The following is an 18,853-nucleotide window of genomic DNA, read 5'->3' on the forward strand; positions in this document are numbered from 1 at the left end:
AAGTCTACTCAACCGGTGAGCGCAAGCATTTGGTATTAGCACCAGGATGTTATGGCATAAAGAACGTTAATGGGGGTTTGGAAGGCCAAATGGAAGAAAGTCTTACAAAGCTAAAAGTGATTATTAGACAAGAGGAAGTCTTATAATCGAAGCTATGCAAGGAGTAGTGATTGCCATGCAACGGATGCACATAGAGCTATATGTGTATGAAAGCTCTCCAATGGAACTAGTGGGGGTGCATCCAACTTGGTTGCTCACGAAGACCTAGAGCACTTTTGAGGAAGCTCATCATTGGAATATACAACCCAAGTTCTATAGTGTAAATTCCCCACATAGTTATACTAGTAAAACATGAAAACTCTCTCATATGAAGTGTAGGTGATAAGCATGAGCACAAATGATGACTATGAATACTGCAAGTGCTAAAACAGAGCACAAGTGTGGATAAAAGATAGTAATGCTGCCCCCTTTTTCTTTATTCTTTTATTCTTTTTCTTTTTCTTTCTTTTTCTTTTCTATTTTTTTCTTTCTTTTCTTTTTCTCTTTTTGATGGCCTCCATGGCTCTTTTCACTTTTAGGGGCAACATCCTAATATGACAACACACTTTTTGGTACAAATAACCCATAATGAATGAAACATGTTGTATAAAACTGTGTGCCTCTGCCAGTGTAGCAGGATGTGCAATGATCTAGCGTAACATGGGTAAATGATACGTCTCCAATGTATCTATAATTTCTGATGTTCCATGCTTGTTTTATGACAATACCTACATGTTTTTCTCGTACTTTATAATGTTTTTATGCGTTTTCTGGAACTAACCTATTAACAAGATGCCACAGTGCCAGTTCCTGTTTTCTGCTGTTTTTGGTTCCAGAAAGGCTGTTCGGGCAATATTCTCGGAATTCGACGAAACGAAGACCAAACATCATAATTCACCGAGACGGACCAGGACACCGAAGGGAAGTCAGAGGGGAGGCCTGGGGTCCCCACAACATAGGGCCGCGCGGGCAGGCCCCTGGCCGCGCCGGCCTATGGGGAGGGCGCCCTGGTGCCCCTCCTGCGCCGCCTCTTCGCCTATATAAGCCCTTTCAACCTAAAAACGCGATACCAATTGACGAAACTCCAGAAAGACTCCAGGGGCGCCGCCGCCATCGCGAAACTCCAATTCGGGGGACAGAAGTCTCTGTTCCGGCACCCTGCCGGGACGGGGAAGTGCCCCCGGAAGCCATCTCCATCAACACCATCGCCTCCATCATGCTCCGTGAGTAGTTCTCCCATGGACTACGGGTTCTAGCAGTAGCTAGTTGGTACTCTCTATCCCATGTACTTCAATACAATGATCTCATGAGCTGCCTTACATGATTGAGATCCATCTGATGTAATCGGTGTTGTGTTTGTTGGGATCCGATGGATGATACATTATGATTAGTCTATCTATAAAGTTTGTGAAGTTATTGTTGCTGCAATCTTGTTATGCTTAATGCTTGTCACTAGGGCCCGAGTGGCATGATCTTAGATTTAAGCTCTATACTTATTGCTTAGATTGTATCTACAAGTTGTATGCACATGTCTATGTCCGGAACCAAAGGCCCCAAAGTGACAGAAATTGGGACAACTGAAGGAGAAGGCGTAGATATGAGGATCACATGTTTTCACCAAGTGTTAATGCTTTGCTCCGGTGCTCTATTAAAAGGAGTACCTTAATAGCCAGTAGATTCCCTTGAGGCCCGGCTGCCACCGGCTGGTAGGACAAAAGATGTTGTGCAAGTTTCTCATTGCGAGCACGTACGACTATATATGGAAAACATGCCTACATGATTAATAATCTTGATGTTCTGTCTTAATGCTATTTCAATCCTATCAATTGCCCAACTGTAATTTGTTCACCCAACACTTGTGGACTTGTTATTGGAGAGTTACCACTAGTGTAGATCGCTGGGAACCCCGGTCCATCTCTCATCATCATATACTCGTTCTATATGTCATTGGAAGTAGTATCAACTATTTTCTGGTGCCATCGCCTCTGTGTTATTGCTACTGCTGCCATGTTACTGTTACTATTGCTCTCATATTACTGCTGCTTTCACATCACCCCTGTTACTAGTGCTTTTCCAGGTGCAGCTGAATTGACGACTCAGTTGTTAGGGCTTATAAGTATTCTTTACCTCCCCTTGTGTCGAATCAATAAATTTGGGTTTTACTTCCCTCGAAGACTGTTGCGATCCCCTATACTTGTGGGTTATCAAGACTATTTTCTGGCGCCGTTGCTGGGGAGGCATAGCTCTACTCATAAGTTCACCTGGGGAGTACACTCTACCTCTCTCTCTGTTTTTATTTTGTTTTATTTTGTTTTGCTTAGTTTACTTTTGTCTAGTTTCTTTGTGCTTAGTTTATTTCTGCCTAGTATTACTTTGCTTAGTTTACTTTTGTCTAGTTTCTTTTTGTCTTGTTTTATTTTTCTTATATACCCAAAAATCCATAAAAATTTGAAAAACCGAAAAATTAAAAACTGTTGTTATGGAAGAACGCATAACCATGTTGGAGCTTATAGAATATTATAATAATTATAGAGAATCAAGAACGGGTAAAGTAATGAGTGCTATGATAGAAAAATTGAATACAATTGCTAAAATCTTGCTTAAACGCCATGATATAAATTGTTGCTCTAAAGAGGATACTAAACATCTGAAATTCCAATGTGGCTTTAGTGAAGAAGTTTTAATTAAGAACTACAATTGGAATAACTATATTCATCTTGGGTTCGAAGAGGTAGAACATTTTGTTTTATTTATGGGAGCTTCTGAGATCGAATCCTTCATGGTTAAAAATTATGAAACTTGTGTTGTTTGTAAGGACCTTAAAGATTATGTCTCTTCTATCCTTAATTTTTGCATAGAAAGCTACAGTGATAATCCTTATATCATTGATTATAAAGAGAGACTCATTAATGCACAAGAATGCACTCACAATTTGCAGGAACTCGTGGAAGAAGAAATTGATGAACCCGAAAGCTCATTGGATGAAAAAGAGGAGGAAATTGATGAACCTGAAAGCTCATTGGATGAAAAAGAAGAGGAGAGTGATGAAAAAAAGGAGGAAGAATGGATTAGCTACCCATGCCAACCTTCTAATGAGAGTAACTCTTTATCTCTTACACTATTTGATTGTCCTCCATGCTTACCAAAAGAGGTTGAATGTTATGTTCCTATGGATTCTCTTGAAATATTTCCTATGAGTAAAACTAGTGAGAATAATTATGCTACTGTTACATATGATAATCCATGCTACTTTGATAAATCTTATGATAATGCTTTGTTTGTGCCTGATATTGAAATGCATGGTACTAAAGATTTTTGCTTGGCAAATGTTTATGATAAAGCTCTAGATGATGGTCCTATGTTACTTGATAATATTAATTGTACTACTAATGAAAATGAGATTGGAGAAGTCTTGACTTTATCTAGGAGTCCCATATCTCTTGAGATTGATCAATCATCTTGTTATATTATTGATAAAAGTGGGTTTGAAAGTTTTAATCCCATTATTTTTGAGCTTGATGAAAATTATGTGTTTATGGATCATGAAAAGCATGCTTTATGTGATGGTTATATTGTTGAGTTTGTTCATGAAGCTACTGAAAATTATTATGAGAGAGGAAAATATGGTTGTAGAAATTTGCATGGTACAAAAACACCTCTCTATATGCTGAAAGTTTTGAAGTTACTCTTGTTTTATCTTCCTATGCCTGTCACTTTGTTCTTCATGAATTTATTTGTGTACAAGATGTAAGAGCAAGATTCATATCCCGTGTTTTGTGTGTTTGATAACAACACTCGAACAATTCTAACCGTGCACAAAGTTTGTCATTGATAGGTTTGCAAGATGCACGGTACCCTCGCTGAGCACATTATGATCAGAAGACCGAAGCATAGCTGTTAGGGTTTCTGGTTTTGCGTGTGTGTCGTGAGGTGACTTGGTAGGAGAGGAAGAGAGGAAATCTGTTTTAGCCATAGCGGTACTACCGGTACCAGCAGCGGTAGTACCGCTACCCCTACTGGTACCGCCCGTGGTACCGCTCTGAGCGTTGCACAAGGATTAGCCCCACAGAGCACGCTGCGGTACCTTCGCGGTACCTGGAGCGGTAGTACCGCTTGAGGGCGGTAGTACCGCCCACGGTACCGCGCTAAGTACCGTAACACGTTACGGTAGTACCGCTCGGTACCGCTTGGGATCCAGTAAGGTTTGGACCCCATTGCGGTACCGCAAGCGGTACCGCGAGCGGTAGTATCGCAATGTGTCCACGTGGACAAGTTCAGTGGGAATTCGAACTCAGAGCGGTAGTACCGCTTCTAGGAGCGGTAGTACCGCTTAGGAAAAAACAGAGGGCAACGGTTGGATTTGGAGGGACCTATATAAAGGCCCCTTCTTCTCCACCCAGCCTAGCTCTTCTCTCTCTCTCTCCTCCATTGTTGCTGAGCTCAAATTTGAGGGGATCTCCTCATCCACCCAACCAATCTTGTTCATACTTTGTGTGGTGGTGGAGGAGACCCCGATCTATCATTCCACCGAGAGAAAGTTCACCAATTCGTGGTAGTCCTTAGTGGATCTTGTTGTTAGGGTTCCTTGGTGGAAGAGCTTCTTGGTGGAGCATTGGAAGAGCTTCTTGGTGGAGCACTGGAAGAGCTTCTTGGTGGAGCACTGGAAGAGCTTCTTGGTGGAGTATTGGAGGAGCTTCTTGGTGGAGTATTGGAGGGGTTACTTTGGTGAAACATTGGAGAAGGGTTCCTATGGTGGAGCATTGGAGATGAGTGATGTCTACGGGTGCTTCTATTCTTGTAGACAGTGTTGGGCCTCCAAGAGCAGAGGTTTGTAGAACAGCAGCAAGTTTCCTTTAAGTGGATCACCCAAGGTTTATCGAACTCAGGGAGGAAGAGTTCAAAGATATCCCTCTCATGCAACCCTGCAACCACAAAGCAAGAAGTCTCTTGTGTCCCCAACACACCTAATAGGTGCACTAGTTCGGCGAAGAGATAGTGAAATACAGGTGGTATGAATAAGTATGAGCAGTAGCAACGGCGCCAGAAAAGTGCTTTGCTGCCCAGGACTGGCGTGTGGTTGATGGTGGTGATATTGCAGACAGTACAGATGCAGTAGAACATTAAACAAGCAGCGATAGCAGTATTGGAAACAAGGCCTAGGGATCATACTTTCACTAGTGGACACTCTCAACATTGATCACATAACAGAATAGATAAATAGATGCTAGGCTCTACACTCTCTTGTTGGATGATGAACACCACTAACTGTGTAGGATTACACGAACCCTCAATGCCGGAGTTAACAAGCTCCACAATATTCGATGTTCATATTTAAATAACCTTAGAGTGCACGACGGATCAACACAACCAAACCAAGTACTAACATAGCATGCACACTCTGTCACCTTCACGCTACGAAAGGAGGAATAGATCACATCAATACTATCATAGCAATAGTTAACTTCATAATCTACAAGAGATCACAATCATAACCTACGCCAAGTACTACACGATGCACAAACTGTCACCATTACACCGTGCAGGAGGAATAGAGTACTTTAATAACATCACTAGAGTAGCACATAGATAAATTGTGATACAAAACACATTTCAATCATAAAGAGATATAAATAAGCACTTCACTATGCCATTCATAACAGTGAATAAGTATTCTGTGAAATATAGCCTAAGAGACCCACACGGTGCACACACTGTCACCTTTACACACGTGGGACAAGGAGTCTCCGGAGATCATATAAGTAAAATCCACTTGACTAGCATAATGACATCTAGATTACAAGCATCATCATATGAATCTCAATCATGTAAGGCGGCTCATGAGATTATTGTATTGAAGTACATAGGAGAGAGATGAACCACATAGCTACCGGTACAGCCCCGAGCCTCGATGGAGAACTACTCCCTCCTCATGGGAGACAAGCAGCGTTGATGAAGATGGCGGTGGTGTCGATGGAGAAGCCTTCCGGGGGCACTTCCCCGTCCCGGCGGCGTGCCGGAACAGAGACTCCTGTCCCCCAGATCTTGGCTTCGCGATGGCAGCGGCTCTGGAAGGTTTCTCGTACCGTGGCTTTTTTCGTATCGATGTTTTAGGTCAGGGACCTTTATATAGGCGAAGAGGCGGAGTCGGAGGGTCAACGAGGCGACGACACAATAGGGGGGCGCGGGCCCCCCCTTGGCCGCGCCAGGGTAGTGTCTGGTGGGCCTGTGGCCCCCCTCTGGCTCCTCTCGGGTGTTATGGAAGCTTCATGGCATCCTAAGATGTTGGGCGTTGATTTCGTCCGATTCCGAGAATATTTCCTTACTAGGATTTCTGAAACCAAAAACAGCAGAAAACAGCAACTGGCCCTTCGGCATCTCGTCAATAGGTTAGTTCCGGAAAACGCATAAATATGACATAAAGTATGCATAAAACATGTAGATATCATCAATAATGTGGCATGGAACATAAGAAATTATCGATACGTCGGAGACGTATCAGCATCCCCAAGCTTAGTTTCTGCTCGTCCCTCGTCCCGAGCAGGTAAACGATAACAAAGATAATTTCTGGAGTGACATGCCATCATAACCTTGATCATAGTATTGTAAGCATATGTAATGGATGCAGCGATCAAAACAATGGTAATGCAATGAGTAAAGAAATGAATCATATAGCAAAGACTTTTCATGAATAGTACTTTCAAGACAAGCATCAATAAGTCTTGCATAAGAGTTAACTCATAAAGCAATAATTCAAAGTAAAGGTATTGAAGCAACACAACGGAAGATTAAGTTTCAGCGGTTGCTTTCAACTTGTAACATGTATATCTCATGGATATTGTCAACATATAGTAATATAACAAATGCAATATGCAAGTATGTAAGAATCAATGCACAGTTCACACAAGTGTTTGCTTCTTGAGATGGAGAGAAATAGGTGAACTGACTCAACATAAAGATTAAAGAATGGCCCTTCGCAGAGGGAAGCATCGATTGCTATATTTGTGCTAGAGCTTTGGTTTTGAAAACAAGAAACAATTTTATCAACGGTAGTAATAAAGCATATGTGTTATGTAAATTATATCCTACAAGTTGCAAGCCTCATGCATAGTATACTAATAGTGCCCGCACCTTGTCCTAATTAGCTCGGATTACCTGGATTATCATCGCAATACATATGTTTTAACCAAGTGTCACAAAGGGGTACCTCTATGCCGCCTGTACAAAGGTCCAAGGAGATAGATCGCATTTGATTTCTCGTTTTTGATAGATCTCAACTAAGGGACATCCATACCGGGACAACATAGACAACATATAGTGGACTTCTCTTTTATGCATAAGAATTCAACATTTATTAATTTTCTCATATGAGATTGAGGATATTTGTCCAAAACTGAAACTTCCACCATGGATCATGGCTTTAGTTAGCGGCCCAATGTTCTTCTCTAACATTATGCATGCTCTAACCATTAAATGAGTGGTAAATCTCCCTTACTTCAGACAAGACGGACATGCATAGCAACTCACATGATATTCAACAAAGAGTAGTTGATGGCGTCCCCAGGAACATGGTTATCGCACAACAAGCAACTTAATAAGAGATAAAGTGCATAAGTACATATTCAATACCACAATAGTTTTTAGGCTATTTGTCCCATGAGCTATATATTGCAAAGGTAAAGGATAGAATCTTTAAAGGTAGCACTCAAGCAATTTACTTTGGAATGGCGGAGAAATACCATGTAGTAGGTAGGTATGGTGGACACAAATGGCATAGTGGTTGGCTCAAGGATTTTGGATGCATGAGAAGTATTCCCTCTCGATACAAGGATTAGGCTAGCAAGGTTATTTGGAACAAACACAAGTATGAAGCGGTGCAGCAAAACTCACATAAAAGACATATTGTAAACATTATAAGACTCTACACCGTCTTCCTTGTTGTTCAAACTCTTTACTAGAAATTATCTAGACCTTAGAGAGACCAATTGTGCAAACCAAATTTTAGCAAGCTCTATGTATTTCTTCATTAATAGGTGCAAAGTATATGATGCAAGAGCTTAAACATGAGCACAACAATTGCCAAGTATCAAATTATTCAAGACATTCTACCAATTACTACATGTAGCATTTCCCGTTTCCAACCATATAACAATTAACGAAGCAGTTTCAACCTTCGCCATGAAAATTAAAAGCTAAGAACACATGTGTTCATATGAACCAGCAGAGCGTGTCTCTCTCCCACACAAGCATTTATTCAAACAAAAACAAAAACAAAAGCACACAGACGCTCCAAGCAAAGTACATAAGATGTGGCCGAATAAAAATATAGTTTGAAGAGAAGGAACCTGATAATTTGTAGATGAAGAAGGGGATGCCTTGGGCATCCCCAAGCTTAGATGCTTGAGTCTTCTTGAAATATGCAGGGATGAACCACCGGGGCATCCCCAAGCTTAGAGCTTTCACTCTTCTTGATCATAGTATATCATCCTCCTCTCTTGACCCTTGAAAACTTCCTCCACACCAAACTCGAAACAAACTCATTAGAGGGTTAGTGCATAATCAAAAATCCACATGTTCAGAGGTGACACAATCATTCTTAACACTTCTGGACATTGCACAAAGCTTCTGAAAGTTAATGGAATAAAAAAATCCATCAAACATAGCAAAACAGGCAATGCGAAATAAAAGGCAGAATCTGTCAAAACAGAATAGTCTGTAAAGACGAATTTCTAAGAGGCACCAGACTTGCTCAAATGAAAATGCTCAAATTGAATGAAAGTTGCATACATATCTGAGGATCACTCACGTAAATTGGCATAATTTTCTGAGTTACCTACAGAGAATTAGGCCCAGATTCGTGACAGCAAGAAATCTGTTTCTGCGCAGTAATCCAAATCTAGTATGAACCTTACTATCAAAAACTTTACTTGGCACAAAAATGCAACAAAACTAAGATAAGGAGAGGTTGCTACAGTAGTAACAACTTCCAAGACACAAATATAAAACAAAATTTCTGTAGTAAAAAAACACATGGGTTATCTCCCAAGAAGTTCTTTCTTTATAGCCATTAAGATGGGCTCAGCAGTTTTAATGATGCACTCCCAAGAAATAAGAGTCGAGGCAAAAGAGAGCATCAAGAAGCAAATTCAAAACACATTTAAGCCTAACATGCTTCCTATGAAAAGGAATCTTGTAAATAAATAAATTCAAGAAGCATAATGCAACAAGCATAGAAAGATAAAACAAGTGCAACTTCAAGATTTTCAGCAAAAAGAGAGGTGTTTTAGTAACATGAAAATTTCTACAACCATATTTTTCTCTCTCATAATAATGTCCAGTAGCATCATGAGCAAACTCAACAATATAACTATCACATAAAGCATTCTTATCATGAGTCTCATGCATAAAATTATTACTCTCCACATAAGCATAATCAATTTTATTAGTTGTAGTGGGAGCAGATTCAACAAAGTAGCTATCATTATTATTCTCATCATCAAATATAGGAGGCATATTGTAATCATAATCAAATTTATCCTCCATAACAGGTGGCACCAAAAGACTACTATCATTATAATCATCATATATGGGAGGCATATCATAATCAACATAAACTTTCTCCTCAATACCCGGAGGGCTAAAGAGATCATTTTCATCAAAACCGACCTCCCCAAGCTTAGAATTTTCCATAGCATTAGCAACAATAGTGTTCAAAGCATTCATATTAATAACATTCCCATTAGCATGCATATAAAGTTCCATGGGTTTTTTAATTCTCTCTTCAAACACATCATGTCCTAATTCAAGATAAAGTTCATAAAGATCTCTCATATTTTTGTTGTTTTCCATTATGCCTAACTAGTGTAAACAAGAAACAAAAAGATGCAATTGCAGGATCTAAAGGAAATAGCTTCGAGTACTTACAACGGCGCCGGAAAATAGCTTAGTAGCCGAGATCCGGAGTGTGAGTACCTTTTACCTTTCCTCCCCGGCAACGGCGCCAGAAAAGTGCTTGATGTCTACGGGTGCTTCTATTCTTGTAGACAGTGTTGGGCCTCCAAGAGCAAAGGTTTGTAGAACAGCAGCAAGTTTCCCTTAAGTGGATCACCCAAGGTTTATCGAACTCAGGGAGGAAGAGGTCAAAGATATCCCTCTCATGCAACCCCGCAACCACAAAGCAAGAAGTCTCTTGTGTCCCCAACACACCTAATAGGTGCACTAGTTCGGCGAAGAGATAGTGAAATACAGGTGGTATGAATAAGTATGAGCAGTAGCAACGGCGCCGGAAAAGTGCTTTGCTGCCCGGGATCGGCGTGTGGTTGATGGTGGTGATATTGCGGACGAGTACGGATGCGAGTAGAACAAGTAAACAAGCAGCGATAGCAGTATTGGAAACAAGGCCTAGGGATCATACTTTCACTAGTGGACACTCTCAACATTGATCACATAACAGAATAGATAAATAGATGCTAGACTCTACACTCTCTTGTTGGATGATGAACACCACTAACTGTGTAGGATTACACAAACCCTCAATGCCGGAGTTAACAAGCTCCACAATATTCGATGTTCATATTTAAATAACCTTAGAGTGCACGACAGATCAACACAACCAAACCAAGTACTAACATAGCATGCACACTGTCACCTTCACGCTACGAAAGGAGGAATAGATCACGTCAATACTATCATAGCAATAGTTAACTTCATAATCTACAAGAGATCACAATCATAACCTACGCCAAGTACTACACGATGCACAAACTGTCACCATTACACCGTGCAGGAGGAATAGAGTACTTTAATAACATCACTAGAGTAGCACATAGATAAATTGTGATACAAAACACATTGCAATCATAAAGAGATATAAATAAGCACTTCACTATGCCATTCATAACAGTGAATAAGTATTCTGTGAAATTGTTATCACCAGAATTTGACCGAGTCAGAGGTGGGCCGCGATCAAGATGGATTTGAAGGATATACATGGAAGAAATACGTGAATCGGCCTGTTATGCAAAGTTTGGGCTAGTTGGCCCGTGTATCTGTAATATAGTAGGATACGTGTCGTTTAGGTAGAGTTTGTCTCGTGCACGGTGGGGATTATTCCCACATTAGAAAGTCCCCTGGACTATAAATATGTATCTAGGGTTTATGGAATAAACAACAACCAACGTTCAACCACAAATCAATCTCGGCGCATCGCCAACTCCTTCGTCTCGAGGGTTTCTACCGGTAAGCATCATGCTGCCTAGATCGCATCTTGCGATCTAGGCAGCACAAGCTTATTTACGTTGTTCATGCGTTGCTCGTACTGAAGCCTTTTTGATGGCGAGCAACGTAGTTATCTTAGATATGTTAGGGTTAGCATTGTTCTTCGTATCATATGCTATCGTAGTGCAACCCTTGCATATCTGGCCGCCCTTACACCTATCTTAGGTGTAGGGGCGGCACCCCGCTTGATCATTATTTAGTAGATCCAATCCGTTACGGTTGCTCCTTGTTCTTCAAGGATTAGTTTAATATCTGCAATAGTTAGGCCTTAGAGCATCTCCAACAGGCGCGCTATATAGGCCGCGCGGCATAAAAACGTCCGATATAGCGCGCGCGGGACAGAATCAGGCGCTCCAGCAGGCGCGGTAAACGGCGCGGTGCTGTAAAATTTTTAGGGCGCGCGGCGTTTTGCACAATCCGGAGCGGCATATCCGGCGCGTCGGCTGCGCGCGCGGCATCGCTCGTCCAACCGCGAAAAATCCCCCGCGCTGAAACTTCCTCCCCGCGTCGCTGCCCCGAGCCCAATCCGTCGTCTCCGCGCGCCGCCGGCGATCCCGACGATGGACGACCCCTCCGGCAACCCGCCGACCCCTCCCTACTCGTCACACCCTCCGCCGCCGCCGCCACTTCCGCCGCGCCAGCGCCAAACCCTAGCGGCGGCGCCGACGCCGGGAACCCAACGAGCTCGCTGCGCGGGCGCTGTTCGTCCCGCCGCGCGGGGCACTACACGCAGGCGCCGCCGCGGCGCGGATGGCCGCGCGGGGCACCGGCAACGCGCGGCCCGCGCCGAGGAGGGGAAGGCGCCGTCAACGAAACGGCCTCACGTCGGCCCCGCCGCCGTCGCGCCACCGAAGAAAGCGAAGGCGCCCGTCCCCCGCCGACAGCCTCCTCCTCCGGCGCCGAACCAGGCGCCTTCTCCTCCTCCTCCTCCGCCGACCCAGCCGACGCCTCCGTCCGGCAACCGCGCGGGCGCACATATGGTGGATGGTGAAATGCCCGAGAGGTAAAAAACACTTCTTTTTTGTCGAATTGTGTTGACTTGGAAAATGCGGAAGTGTGATATGCATTTGTGATATGCATTGTTTCACTTTGTCCATTTGAACCATATGTCGTGTGTCATTGTTGAACTACGTCATTTTGTGTGTCTTTGTTGAACTATGTGATGTTGTTGCACTTTGTGTCATTTATTTCATGAATTGTGTCATTTCTTTCATGAATTGTGAATGCAAAATAGACTAGAAATCTGTTTTCCGCGCCCGCGCGCGCTGTATTTTGCGGCGCACGGCGGAGGACCATTTTTCTCGCGCGCGCACGCGCTGTATTTTGCCGCGCCCGGCGGAGGAAAAAACGGCACAGCGCGCCATATCTGTTTACCGCGCGCGGATTCTTGGTTTTAGCGCGCCGCGATATAGCGCGCCTGTTGGAGATGCTCTTACAAAGGGTTGGAGGATCCAGCGGCACGTAGGGTGTCGTTTGCTAGTCCTAGACAGGATGTTCCGGGGATCAACCTCGTGTTGGTTTTTAGGCCTTGTCTAGGATCGGCTTACGATCACCGTGCGTGGCCGCGAGACCCAATCGTGAGTAGGATGATCCGATTATGCGGTGAAAACCCTAAATCGTCGTAGATCGCTTTAGCTTTATCTTGATCAAGCAGGACCACCATATATTCGTGCACCTCGTACGAATCATGGGTGGATCGGCTCTCTGAGCCGATTCACGGGATAACCTCGAGAGCCGATCGAGGCTCGTATTTAATGTTTACGTGTATGCCATGCAGGAAACTAAGCGAGGCATCTCCATCACCTTCCCGACCAGGTATAGGTCGGGTGGCACGCCCTTGCACCAGCATCGGACGTGTGTACCAGAGGCTTTGCGGGCCGTCGCTCGGAGGGACCAGGGCCAGCCGCAGCCCTAAGTTGTTCCCGGCTCTACTGTGTTGCCCGTCGCTGCCCGCCGGTGGGTTTTGACCGCAACACATTCTGGCACGCCCGGTGGGACAAGCTTCGACATCGACCACATCGCCATCTACATCTGAGATGGCGGACGGCACCCCAGTCACGTACGAGGATCTGACCGACGAGCTCAAGAAGAAGTATGACGAGGTCAAAGCAATCCTCGAAGCCGACCTCATCGGCTCTTTTCACAGAACCCGTTCACATGGCATCAGGTGGAAGGGGTTCTCGCCTGATGGTGCACTCGATGGGATAGACCTCTGCCCCGTCAGAAGAACGCACCAGGTCCCTACGTCAGGAGATCAACTACTTGGTGGCTCACTCGCTGCACCGCCACTCTGAGAACCTGGTGAACACTTTGGAGCGTGTCGCGCTCCGGGTGATCCAGGAGATCATGAGGCACCAGTACTCTCCGTCAGGACCAGCTCTCGGGACACACCAAGGAGAGATGCCACTTCAGTCCCGTCCACCGCTGCCATTTGCGTTGGCAGCACCGGAAGTGCCGAATTCACCGGCATTCGTCGTCTACAAGATCGGTGGTGACCCTAGTGACTGCCAGTTCTTGCATGAGGCGCCTAAGGAGATCCCTCACGGGTACATGTGCACATACGTGCCGGACTGCGGTAACTAGGCACTCACAAACCAGGCCGCAACATCAGGGACTTCTGGGAAAGCAGGAGGAACGTCAACAACAGATCTTGAGAAGCAGACGTGGCTAGCTAAGTATGCCACTCCGACGAACCTCCAGAGCTCAGCTCCTGCAGTTGGCTCAGAGCTGGAAAAGCAAGCATGGCTGGCTAAGTACGCCACCCCGGCGAATCTTCAGAGTTCGACTCCTGCAGCCAGCACCGCGGATCAGATCAGCACGATCCTGAGGGACCAGTTCGGCATGGTGCCGAAAAGGAGGACAATCGGCTATTCCAAGACGTACCCCGATGAATATGAGTTGGTCCCGCTACCACCCAAGTATCGGCTCCCTGACTTTTCCAAGTTCAGTGGATCAGATGGTTCCAGCTCCATCGAGCATGTGAGCCGATATTTGGCACAGCTAGGAACGGCCTCAGCGTCGGGTCCACTACGCGTGAGGTTCTTCGCACAGTCCCTCACGGGATCGGCTTTCGGGAGGTACACTTCGTTGCCACCGGACTCGATCCGGACTTGGAAGCAGTTGGAAGAACAGTTCCACATGCAGTTTCACTCAGAAGCTTCCGAGTCTGGCCTTGCCGATCTAGCACAGATACGTCAGAAGCGTGGAGAAACCGTGGCAGAATACATCCAGCGCTTCAGAAATTTAAGGAACCGATGTTATTCGGCTCGTGTGACTGAAAAAGAAGCAGTCGAGTTGGCAGTAGTGGGCCTTGCCTCACAAATCAAGGACATGGCCTCCCAAGCAGACTATCCTTCACTGGCGCACATGGTTCAGAAACTGTCGACATATGAACAGCGCCACCCGGACTTGTACCGGGACAAATTCAAGCGTGCGGTAGTCCTGGTCGAGCGGAGGAAGACGAAGTTTCTGCGGGGGATCAAGAGGTAGCAGTGGCTGAATGGACTCGGGGGGCAACCCCCGTGTCCTGCAAATGGGTAAAGCCACCAGGCTCGCCCAGGGGGTTTGATTTTGACGTGACCAAAACTGAGCAAATCTTCGACCTCTTACTCAAGGAGAAGCAGTTGAAGATACCCGAAGGCCTCAAATTCCCCACGGTACAGGAGCTAAACGGAAAGCCATACTGCAAATGGCATAACTCGCTCTCCCATGCCACCAACGACTGCAGGGTGTGGCGTCAGCAGATCCAAATGGCGATAGAACAAGGACGACTGATTTTCAACCAGTACGCCATGAAGGTCGACACTCACCCCTTCCCCGCCGTTAACATGGTGGAATGCACTTACCCTGAAGGTTGCCAGCCAGGATCCTCGTTCAGTATCAACATGGTAGGACCTGGGCACCACTCTGGCAAGGATGGAGACGAGGGCAACTGCTCTCGTAGCAAGGACACAGAGGAGGCCGCTCCACGCGATCGGCTCCGTCACGATGGCAAGCGCTACATCACAGAGGGAGAAGTGAAGAACATAAGATATCAGCGACCCCTCTCTGATCACCTCCTCAATAAGTATGTGAGTCAGTATGACCAACGCCGACGATCCAGCGATGATGATGAAAGAGATCGTCTGGCTAGAGAAGCCAGAAGACATCGTCGGCATGGTCGCGATGAGGAGGAGTACGAGCGCCGTGCCAAGGAAAAGTCAAGGGAGCGAGACGACGAGGATAGGCACTGGGACTGTCCCTTCTTTAGACACTGCTGGTATTCAGGAATGAGCCAATTGCCTACGATTGGCAATTGCCCAGAATGCAACCAGAAGAAGAAGGAGGCAGCCAACGCGTCCGTGTTCAAACGTCTAGGACCTCTCCCACCACAAAGCAAACGTGCTGAGTCCCCTCGGCTGGAAGATCTCGAGGATTCGGAAGACGAGGGAGAAGAAGAAGAAGACAGGTACCACCGGCCAAGGTGGTGCCCTGATGGACTCAGCCGTTCCCAAAAGCGCAGGGTTCAGCGATTGCGCGGCTTGGAGGAAGCCGAAAGGTTATACCTGCGTACGCTAAGGAAGGCGCGACCTGATCTGGCCGCAAGGATTCAGCGAACCCTGGATGAGGAGGGTCGACCACAAAAAATGGTGTGGCGCCCCAAGCAAAGGAAAGCCGATGATGAGACATCGGCTGGCACAAACATGGTGTTCATCCTTCCTTCAGAGTTCAATGCTCCAGGATTAGATGAGGCACCTGTGGCACAACTTGACTGCGGCCCACGGCCGGTTATCTTTGAGAAGCCATGAGAAAGAAGCTACAGACATCTGAAGGCCCTGTACTTGCGAGGTTATATCGATGGGAGGCCTGTCAATAAGATGCTCGGTGGACACCGGAGCGGCGGTCAACATTATGCCATACTCTATGCTACGTCGGTTGGGACGCTCTAGCTCGGATCTAATCAAGACCAACGTAACATTGAGCGATTTCAACGGCCAGGCGTCTGACGCACAAGGTGTTCTGAACGTGGATCTGACCGTAGGAAGGAAGACTATCCCTACGACGTTCTTCATCGTCGATAGCAAGAGCACCTATGCTGTTCTGCTAGGAAGAGATTGGATCCACGCCAACTGTTGCATTCCCTCCACGATGCATCAATGCATAATACTGTGGGATGGAGATGAGGTAGAGGTCGTCCAGGCCGATGACTCAGCCGAAATTTCAACGGCTGGCATGAACGCTTGGGAAGCAGCAGGTCAAGAGCCACTCTCAGGTGTCAATTTGGACGACTGCGAGCGCATCGACGTGACGAAGGGCAGGGTTAGGCTGGTCTTATCCACTAGCCTGACCGAGTAGCAAGAACAAACCGATGAGCAAACGTGGCGAGGCCGATCCTTGGGATCGGCCCCAAGGATCTATGAAGGAACATTACAGAGCCTTCATTGAACACTTCGATCAATATGGAGGCCGATTCCAGCAATCGGCCAAAATTATCCTCACCACATGTTCTGTGTGTGTGCAACGTCGATCTGATGGGCAGCGGTTTACATCGGCTGATGAGTCAGGGAAAATCAACATTGGTCCTACCAAAGCCGACATGCAAATACGGTGCCTTGGCTAAACTACAGAGCCGATATCTGTAGTAACCTGACAGATTCGGCTCGGGGGGCACCTAAACCAGATGAACATGTGAACATGTGCGGGTGAACATGTGTGCAGTGAAATATTGGGGGCCGATTAGGAAAAATCGGCTAGTAAATTTTTTTTTTTCCAGCATCATGACATACAGCCGATGCACAGCCATCGACTCTAGTATAACTACGCAGGATTTACTAGCTACGTGTTCAAAGCGCGGATCTTCACCAAGTCCAGTTCAGCTGTGGGGCCTTCTGCTTCCTTGAGGGAATAAAACAATGAGAGTTTCCTCAGTTGCCTTGAGCCGATTCTGGTGCCTGAACCTTCTTGTCGAGGATTTTCAGCCCTTGGTGCTAGTTCAGCAGTACTGTCAGAAGAGATGTATCGGCTTTCGAGGGAAGAAAGGTGATCGGCTTTGGTGCATCCTCACCGACATTCTCGCCTTAAGTAAGGCTCGGGGGGCAGCAGGCCTAGTAGATGCTCTGTTGAGGAGCCGATTGGGGTACCATCAGCTGATCCTTCGTCGCAACCTTCTTCACAAAATGATGACTGTTTGAAGAAGACCATTGGATCTGGTTGGAAGAATTCGAAGGCTTTCCTGAAGACTCTACATTATCCACCAGATCTCAAGATCATCAGTTGAAGAATTGAAGGATGGATTTTAAAGGACCGATGCGTTGCTATCGGCTCATTACGCATTGGCAAAGGGGACAAATCGACAAAATCAGTATGAGAGGAAATCGGCTAAATTGAGCTAAAAGGAAATCGGCAAAATCAAATTGGGAGAAGTTCTTCATTGATAAGCAAGATTTCTTACATAAAGAGCTGATTGCTCTCAAAAGGAAGTACTAGGGGATACATTGCCCCATCTACTACTACTGATCCTATGCTAAAGGACCTATCTACGGGCCGTCGCTGCCCTCGTCGTCGCCGTCGTCGCCGCTGTCGGCGCTACTCCCGGCCAGCTCGTCGTCGCTGCTCCAGTGGCCGCCGGCCGGGCCCTCATTGTCCTCATCCTCCTCGTCAGCGTCATCGTCGTCGCTGTCGAAGTCGCTGAGGTTCCCCGGCCAGGGGCAGAACCGTTTGGCCGGCGGCTCATCGGAGGAGGTGTCGTCATCCTCCTCCTCCTCCTCCTCCTCCTCCTCGGGAGAGGTGAAGTCGTCGCAGGAGAAGCGATCGTCATCGCTCTCCTCCTCCGTTTCCCCGTTGGCGAGGAAGCGGAGGTTGCTTTCCCCGTCGGTCAAGGACTTGTCGTCCTCAGACCAGACGGAGAAGTCATGGCTGGGCTCCTCCCCGGCCTCGATGGCGCGGCGGGTATTGGCTGCGTGGACCTCCGCCGGATTCGGCTCCAGCGTCGGCTCGCGGGAAGAGGAGGACTGGGTGGAAAGGTCCGATGGGGCAGAGGAGGAAGAAGACATGGTGGCGCAGGAGGGTTTTTGGGAGTGCTAATGCGAAGGGGATGCGGAAGTAAACTGTTCGGAGCGGTTAAATAAAAGGGGATATAGTGGAAATTCAATGCCACAGCAGTTTCCGAGGGAGCGGTGCCTAAAAGAAAAAGAAAAACTGCCAGGTCACGCGGAGAAGTTGAGAAGGCAAGGCATCATGATGAAGGATACTGCGACGGTTCTGCCACGACATGACCCAACAAAGGAAGAGCAGAGTGATTTTGGAATTATCAATTCCAAAACCAGGGGGGCATGTGTTATCACCAGAATTTGACCGAGTCAGAGGTGGGCCGCGATCAAGATGGATTTGAAGGATATACATGGAAGAAATACGTGAATCGGCCTGTTATGCAAAGTTTGGGCTAGTTGGCCCGTGTATCTGTAATATAGTAGGATACGTGTCGTTTAGGTAGAGTTTGTCTCGTGCACGGTGGGGATTATTCCCACATTAGAAAGTCCCCTGGACTATAAATATGTATCTA

This window comes from Lolium rigidum, chromosome 3, assembly GCF_022539505.1.
Source record: "Lolium rigidum isolate FL_2022 chromosome 3, APGP_CSIRO_Lrig_0.1, whole genome shotgun sequence".
Taxonomy (NCBI): domain Eukaryota; kingdom Viridiplantae; phylum Streptophyta; class Magnoliopsida; order Poales; family Poaceae; genus Lolium; species Lolium rigidum.